Below are 9069 nucleotides of genomic sequence, written 5' to 3'. Positions count from 1 at the left end.
AGAAACCATTTGGTGTAAACCAAATCTGCACCCTTGGGTTGGCTGCAGGCCTCATGGGCATTGTGATGGGCACCATCTGCATTATCTGAGGTCTACATTCAGGTGATGTTTCCAGCCCCCAAATCGCCACATTATCCCGGCCCGCGGGATAGTCAGAGCAGGCCCTGGAGGAGGGGGTGGGAATTTGGGGAACAAGAGACACGAGAAATGGAGACAAGACAGTGCTCTGATCAAGTCTCGTTTAATGGCGGTAATGCACTGCCTTATATACACTTGGAGGGGAAGGGGTTGGGCTAAGGCGGAAATGATCTCATTGCCGAGGGCGTGGCCAGGTTGGTTTCGGTTTCTCTGGTCGGACGTCATGTTGCGCCTGCGCTGTTAAGTAACAACTAAGTAACAATTTTCACGCTCGCGGGAAAAGTGAGCGAAGAAGAAGCAGGAAGAGTGCCATCTTTAATGAGGTATTAGTACAGGGGAAAAAAGGCAAAGATAGGGAGAAGGTGTGGGGTGGAAATGAATATAGCTCAGGCGTTTAATCCTTAATTATTATTCGCTATGGCCGGGGCGTGCAGCTCCGGACAGGTCCCCCTTTTTATATTTTTATGACAAGAAAACCCCTCGGGAACTGCGCCTGTCTTAGGTTGGGTCAACTCACCCCCACCTTCTAGGCCCGTCATGGGATAAGGCAGCAGCAAGGGCGGCCCTCCTGTCTTAGGCTCCGATGGGGATAGTGTCCTCTTACCCGTCATTGACTGTCCAGTTCAGCACACAGGGGAGGTGGTCTTATTAAGATAAACAAGACTCACCATTTTCAGTCATCTCAAGGCGATGATAATGGACCTGTATAGGTTTGGCCTGGAAGGCCTCAATTTGTTGTCTGACAAATGCCATAAGCTTATTAAGGATTATAGGCCCGAGAGTGAGGAAAAGTAGAAGAGTGAGTAAAGGACCAAGAAATGGCAGGAGATAGGGGAGAAGTCCATCGAGTCCAGTCCATAGTGGATTGGCGGCCAGGCCTTTTCTGCGCTTTTCTAGTTCTTCTTGCAAAGTTTTTATCTTATCTCTGACGATTCTGGATTTGTTGGCGTAAAAACAGCACTTTTCCTGTAAAGCCAAACATATCCCTCCCTGTTCTGCCGTTAACAAATCTAGACCTCTTCTATTTTGGAGAACTACTTCAGCTAATGAGTCTACTTGGTCTTGTAAATCTTGTATAGTACTGGATAAAGTTTGTACATCTGAGATTAATTGATTGGATAATTTAGTATATTGGGTTAGTGAGACTCCTAGGCCTGTGGCTCCTGTAGCAAAAGCAGTGGTGATTCCTAGTCCAGCCAACAAGGGAATAAATTGTATGGCTCGTTTCGGTCTATAAATAAAATGTTCAATAGCGGGGATGGGGATAGGTTCATCTCCCGGGATGATATCAATGTCGGGGAGAAGAGTCGCCAGAACACAAAGCCCTGTCCAATTTGTAGGTAGATACGTATATGCCATGTTGTTTCCACAAACGAAAACCGAGCCATTTATAGCACACAAAGGGTTGGTGGCATTGATTATGGAAGTACAGTTGCCAAACACAACATAGCCTAAATCAATTTCTTTAGTGTTATTATATGATGGTGAAAAGAGGCAAGGGGAATTAGAAAACGTCATCGGTTGAACTAAGGGGGGGGGGTAATAGGACAGGAATTATTTACTAAGGATTCATTTGAGTAATTGACATAGGACAATGAAAGGTTAGGTATAGCTAAAGGAATAGGGGGGCCCATTTTAAGGCAAAGCCAACAATCGTGGGCTAGGCTTGTATTGGACATTTGAAGTAGATTGTAAGTAGCATTGAGGATATCAAAGGTTTGGGCATCGAGCTTAAAATTACCTCTAAGCTCAGGCAGGGCTAAAGGGTGATATTGAAGTTCAGGATAAGAAGCTTTATGAATTTCTTCTAATTTTTTCTGGACGGTTTTAATTCTTGCAATATCTAATGGGCCTCCTCCATCAGAAATGTGAATGGGGGCGGTAGTGCTCCAACAAACAGGCTTTCCTTTTTGGCTGTTACAAGGAGATTGTACAAGTTTATTAGTGGATCCTAATACTTGTACGTCATTGATGCCTCCTGTTTGCGTTTTCAGTAACGTGGCCGTATAATATGTTCTATTGCCTGATTTGCATTGTTGATAGGATGTATAACAGGAACTATGTACAGAAGATTGGAAAGAGCTACAAGGGCATTCTAAGAGCGGCCCGCTAGGTGAGGTATCTCTTGGGGTAGACTTACATTTCCATAACTGGTTTGGCATTAGGTAAGCTGTCTTGCCCGTGCAGGTCACCTGGGTGATTCTATCTGACGGAGGTTCAGATATTTGTCCCCCTCTGCAGTCACAAGGCTGGCCGTATTGTTTTCGTAATAATTCTCTTGCCTTACGAGGGTCACCAAAACCTGCATAGACTGTCACTATGTTATATAGAGCGATTATTCTCCAAAGGAATTTCATGTTAAGCTTCATTTTCTGAAAAACAAGAAAGAAAGAACTTCTCAGGGAGATTTATCTTCCCTGGACTGACAATGGTTATGATTTATTTGTCTTACCAATCTTTCAGGCAGCCATCTGGCTGCATCATTTTTTTGTGAGAAGATGCATACTGAGCCTCTTCCCCAAATTAAAACTGGATCGGGGCCATGCCATGAACTATCGAGTGGATCTTTCCATTTTACCATTGCAAACTGTTTTTGAGATTCAGGATGCCAGAAACGGTCGGCAGCCGATTTTCCATGACTGTCCAAATTTTAAAAATTAAGGATAAACAGGGCATGATTGAGTATGTTTCTGGGAGTACCCTTCACAGGGTACCAGCTCCCCCCTTTTAATTTTGTGATAATAGTTTTTAATGACAGATGAGCTCTTTCTACTATACCTTGTCCTTGGGGATTGTAGAGAATGCCTGTGGTATGTTTAATTTGTAGGGTATTACAAAATTGTAAGAAGGTTTTGGCTATATAACCGGGGCCATTATCTGTTTTGATTTGTTTGGGTATTCCTAAAATAGAAAAGCAGTGTAATAAATGAGCTATGACATGTTTAGTGGCCTCTCCTGTTTGGAGAGTTGCACTGATGAATCCACTATAGGTGTCTATGCATACATGGATATATTTTAGTTGACCGAATTCTAAGTGGTGAGTAACGTCCATTTGCCAAATTTCGTTGGGGATGAGTCCTCGGGGGTTAACTCCTAGATGGGGAACAGGTAAATATGTTATGCAGTTGGCGCATTGTTTAACTATTTGTCGAGCTTGTTCTCTGGTAAGTTTAAACATAAGTCTTAAGGTTTGGGCGTTTAAATGATGTAAGGCATGTGCTTTTTGCGATTGTTGCAAATTGTCTGTAGTGACTGTGGCTATGGTTTTTGTTGCCATGTCAGCTGTTGCGTTACCTTGTGTTAGAGGTCCCGGTAATCCTGAATGTGCTCTAATATGCCCAAGAAAAAAGGGAGTAGTCCTTTTTCGGATAAGTTGTTGACATTGTAAAAATAGGTTAGCTGTGTCTGAAATATGTTTAATTTGAGACACGGTCTCTAAGAGGGGTATTGAATGAGCCAGGTAGGCGCTGTCTGTATAAATGTTAAGTGGCTGACAAGGAAAAGCTGATAGTGCTGCAATTATAGCTTGCAATTCGACCAGCTGAGCTGATGTATAAGTGGTCTGGAATTTAACGACTACATTATTGTAAGTGTAAGCGGCAAGTCCTGTGGAAGATCCATCAGTGAAAATTAGTAATGCGTCATTGAGAGGTTCTTTACTGGTAATATGGGGAAATACAAACGCATGAAGTTTACAAAATTGAATAAGTTTGTTAGGTGGGTAATGGTTGTCAATCGCGCCAGTATAAGAAGCGCAAGCAATTGGCCAGGCTTCCGTATTTTGTAACAGCCAATGGATGCGTGATTGAGTGTAGGGCTGTATAATGGTAGAGGGTTCTATTCCAAAGTATTTTCTACTGTTTTCTCTTCCCAAGATAATTAGATCAGCTATGGCATCATAATAAGGCAACAAAACCTTTTTAGGGGAGGAGGGCAGGTGTACCCACATAATGGGATTGTTCTGCCAAAATAGGCCAGTAGGGGTTATTGTTGTGTTAAAAATAAGGAATATTAATGGCTGAGAATAATCAATACCGGTAACAAATTGTGTTGCAATGGCATGTTCTACCTGTTGGAGTGTTATTAATGCTTCTTTAGTAATGGACCTGGGGGATTTTGGATTAGAGTCTCCTTTTAATATATCGAAAAGAGGTTTTAACTCTCCTGTAGTGAGCTTTAAGTACAGTCGAAGCCAATTTATGTCTCCCAGTAATTTTTGGAAATCATTTAAAGTTTTTAAATGATCACGACGTATAACGGCCTTTTGATTAATGATTTTGGGTCCATTAATTTGGAAACCAAGATAAGTGTATGGATCTTGTAATTGTACCTTTTCTGGGGCTATTTGTAGTCCAGCTGCTGTTAACTCTTGTTTGAGTTGGGCGAAGCACTGTAAGACTTGTTCGCCAATTTCTCCTGCTATTAAAATATCATCCATATAATGTATAATATACATTTGTGCCCATGTTTTTCTGACTGGCTCTATAGCGGCAGCTACATATTTTTGACACAAGGTAGGACTATTGGCCATACCCTGAGGTAAGACTTTCCATTGATAGCGCTTCATTGGTTGTTTAAAATTTGTAGATGGAAGACTAAAGGCAAATCTTTTCTGATCAGCAGGGTGAAGGGGAATTGTAAAAAAGCAATCTTTAAGGTCAATAACGATTTTAAAATATTTTTGAGGAATCGCAACCGGTGAAGGCAATCCTGGTTGTAAGGCACCCATAAGGATCATAGTGATATTTACTGCTCTTAAATCTTGTAAGAGTCTCCATTTACCAGACTTCTTTTTAATAACAAAAATAGGTGTATTCCAAGGGGAATTACTTTCCTCAATATGTCCTGCTGCTAGTTGTTCCTGCACTAACTGTTGGGCAGCACTTAGTTTATCATTGAGTAAAGGCCACTGATCAACCCAAACGGGCTCATCTGACTTCCAAGTAATGGGGTCAGCGCACCTTTGGGGTGCAGGTATGTCAGTGGCCTGAGCTAAAAATTTCCAAACCCCTTTTTATCAAGTTGTCCTGAAACCAGTATAGGCTGTGGGATACCGTTCTCTCCTTTTCCAAGACCTTTACCAGGGGTGTATCCTTGAGTTAACATTTGTGCAGTAACTATATCATTTGGACTACACATTATAATTTTCATTTGAGAGAGCAGATCTCGCCCCCAAAGGTTAACAGGTAGGTAAGGGATGACAAATGGCTTAATGAGGCCTGAATTGTTTTTTTTACCTGTCCATGTTAGGTATTTAGAACTTTGTTTAGGATTACTGCTTTGTCCAATTCCTCTCAAGTGAGTTAAAGTTTCTGTAGTAGACCAATGAGAGGGCCAATCTTCCTGTTTAATGATAGTTACATCAGCCCCTGTGTCTATTAGTCCAGTGAATGCCTTCCCGTCTAACCATAAGGTTAGAGAGGGTTTTTGATTTGTAATTGGTTGCACCCAATATATATCTGATGATCCGAAACCTTTTATATTTCTATTAGAGTATTGGATATTATTATCTGTTTTAACCAAAGGTAGCAGGATTAACTGAGCTATTCTAACTCCTCGAGGGACAGTAATAATACTATCAATAGCTCTGGCCATAATTTTAATTTCTCCTTCATAATCATTATCGATAACTCCAGGGAGGACTTGTAAGCCTCTCATGGTGACACTACTTCTTCCTAACAGTAGCCCAAAAGTGTTAGGTGGTAAGGGTCCATATATTCTGGTATTTAAGGTTTGCGGTCCCATTTCAGGTGTTAGTATTGTGTGGGAGGTGGAACTGAGGTCCAATCCTGCACTTCCTGGGGTTGCTCTACTAAGTTTTGAAATGGATTGCTGTTGCTGGCTGGAACAAAGCTGACTGCCCCATATGCTTGTTTCGGGGCCTGAGGCTGGCCCCTCATCCCGTTTCCCTGCCTGGGGGGTAAAGGATTTCCTTGATTGTCAGTTTTAGATTTACATTCGTTTGCCCAGTGCCTTCCTCTTTTGCACCTTGGGCAAAGGCCTGGGATTTTTGCTTCTGGACTCTTATTTTGGTTTTCACAGCAATCTTTTGCAAAGTGTCCCCTTTTACCGCATCTAAAACATCCCCCTTTATCTTTACCTTTGTTAATGAGGAAATCTCTTACTGTTTGGCCGCTAAAAGCGGCGGCCATTGCTAGGCCTTGTTGATATGAGGGCCCAATGTCTGAACAAAGGCGAATGTATCCTGTTAAATCTGTTTTCTTTCAATAAGGTCTGATTGCCGCTTGGCAGGCGGGGTTAGCATTTTCATAAGCTAACTGTTTAACATAATCTACACCCGTTTCTGCATTTCCAAAGATTCTGCCTGCCGTGGTCATAAGTCTATGCACAAAGTCTGAAAATGGCTCATCGGGTCCTTGTTTAACCGCTGTGAGCGAGGCCCCTGGATCTCCTTTAACGGGAAGTTTTCTCCAGGCTTTTGTAGCAGCAGCCTGGATTTGTGAGAACAGTCCAGGGTCATATTGCATTTGGGCCTGAGTGTCTGCATAATTACCTGAACCAGTTAACATATCAAAATCCCAACCGTTTCCTGCCTGTTGATTTCTTTTAGCTGTATCTCTACAATTTTCAAAGAACTCTGACTTCCAAATTAAGTGGTCTCCCCCAGAAAGAACTGCCCTGACTAAGGTATTCCAGTCTGTAGGAGTGAGCCAATTCTCAGCTACAGATTCCACTATAGCAAGAGTATATGGAGCAGTAGCCCCATACTGAGAGGCAGCAGTCTTTAACTCTTTTATAATAGTAAAATCAAATCCAGTATGATGCCTCCAAGCCTGTCCCTGTTCATCTATGGTTTCCGTGACCGGAAAAACGTCTTTGGGGGAGGAGTCTTCTCTATGTCGGCTAGCAACTAACCCCCTCTTGGAACATGTTGTCCAGGCCGCTGAAGTGGGCGCAAGGAACCCTCCATAGTGTCTGAGTTAGGTATTTTTTCATTTCCTGTTTTTAGCTTTTGGAGCCTAATTATCAATGATTGATGTAACTCTTCAAGTTTAATCTGTTCTTCTAGTTGAGCAATTTTTTGCTTTAATTCTTCTTTGGGATCTATTGCTGCCATAACAATGGGCGCAGAAGCCTCATTATGTGTCTTATTATATGGGGGTGGGTATGAAGTAAAGGGAGGCAAATCAGTGTTGTGATATTTAGCCGCCTCTTCCTCTAAATCATCCCAATTTATATCCAATTGATTAGGCTTATTAATTTCCTCCTCCTTTTGAAGCATCTGTAAAATTGGGTATTTTTTTGGTTTGTTTTCGTGTGGTATTTCTTTATCTATTACAGAAGGAGACTTCATTTCCTCATGATCACTTTCGAGGGAAATGAGATCTTCCTCCGTATCTTGCAGAGGCTTTGCGAGGTTAGAGCGGGAGCTAACCTTTAAAATATGCTCTGTCTGAGCGACCGCAGCCATGACTTGCGGATCGGCCTCCTTCTTATCTATTAAATCTCTAATGAGGTTCCAATAAGAGAAGGCGGTTACAGGAATTTTTTCTGGCCCAAAAGCATTATAATAGTCCTGCAAACAATCCCCTACTCTACGCCATCTTTTAATATCAATAGTTCCTTCCTGTGGGAACCAAGGGCAAGTGTCTTTTACAAAATCAAAAAATTTAAACAAATCATTACCTTTAACCTTTACTCCTCGTATCTTTAAAGCCTCTTTTAATTGTCCTACATATATTTGATGTTGGCTTAATTCTTGTCCCATTTCGGACGCGTCACTTACCTTCGATCCTGATGCGGCAGGTTCCCGCGGTGATCGGAAGAATTTGACTCCTTTTGTCTTTGTTAGCGGTCGACCGTCCTTTGGCGTCCTCTTCCTCACGGAGTCCCTCGTTTCCAGGTCCCTGTTCGGGCGCCACGTATCCCGGCCCGCGGGATAGTCAGAGCAGGCCCTGGAGGAGGGGGTGGGAATTTGGGGAACAAGAGACACGAGAAATGGAGACAAGACAGTGCTCTGATCAAGTCTCGTTTAATGGCGGTAATGCACTGCCTTATATACACTTGGAGGGGAAGGGGTTGGGCTAAGGCGGAAATGATCTCATTGCCGAGGGCGTGGCCAGGTTGGTTTCGGTTTCTCGGGTCGGACGTCATGTTGCGCCTGCACTGTTAAGTAACAACTAAGTAACAATTTTCACGCGCGCGGGAAAAGTGAGCGAAGAAGAAGCAGGAAGAGCGCCATCTTTAATGAGGTATTAGTACAGGGGAAAAAAGGCAAAGATAGGGAGAAGGTGTGGGGTGGAAATGAATATAGCTCAGGTGTTTAATCCTTAATTATTATTCGCTATGGCCGGGGCGTGCAGGTCCGGACACCACATGAGTTATGGCCTAGAAAACAGGAAGGTGAGGACTCAGACATGTCATACCTGGAACAATATATCTGGAAGAAGTGAAGCTGGGAGTGGAGGATTCTCATCTTGTATATCTAAATGTGTCTGAAAAAGTTGTGGGCAAATTAGAGACTGGGTTGACCTTGAGACAGGAGCATGGAACTCACCAACCTCATGTGACTTTGTGCTTCAGGTAATCAGTCTTTTTATTATTATTTTTCATTTTTACTTTTACTATCATTTTTATGTTTTATTTTTTTATTTTTCTAAATTTTTTTCAACAAAAATTGTTTTTCTTTTTTTTTTTTAAATTATACGTTAGGTTCTAGGGTACATGTGGACAACATACAGGTTTGTTACATATGTATACTTGTGCCATGTTGGTGTGCTGCACCCATCAACTTGTCAGCACCCATCAACTCGTCATTTACATCAGGTATAACTCCCAGTGCCATCCCTCCCCACTCTCCCCTCCCCATAATAGGCCCTGCTGTGTGATGTTCCCCTTCCCGAGTCCAGGTGATCTCATTGTTCAATTCTCACCTATGAGTCAGAACATGCGGTGTTTGGTTTTCTGTTC

At 42.4% G+C, this 9069-nt stretch overlaps 1 protein-coding gene across 2 annotated transcripts in view; it reads right to left on the bottom strand.

The window, feature by feature from the left end:
* Positions 1 to 227: 227 nt before the first annotated feature.
* MAMU-DOB (major histocompatibility complex, class II, DO beta) overlaps positions 228 to 9069 on the bottom strand; it is a 65996-nt gene continuing 57154 nt past the window's right edge. For both annotated transcript variants that reach the window (XR_013416075.1, XR_013416076.1), the window contains one exon: positions 228 to 588. The gene's annotated coding sequence lies outside the window, so the exon portion shown is untranslated. The remainder of the gene's footprint in view (positions 589 to 9069) is intronic.

This window comes from Macaca mulatta, chromosome 4 (assembly GCF_049350105.2).
Source record: "Macaca mulatta isolate MMU2019108-1 chromosome 4, T2T-MMU8v2.0, whole genome shotgun sequence".
NCBI lineage: Eukaryota > Metazoa > Chordata > Mammalia > Primates > Cercopithecidae > Macaca > Macaca mulatta.
Note: the sequence above shows the minus strand (reverse complement) of the source record. Positions and strands in the feature narration are given on the sequence as shown.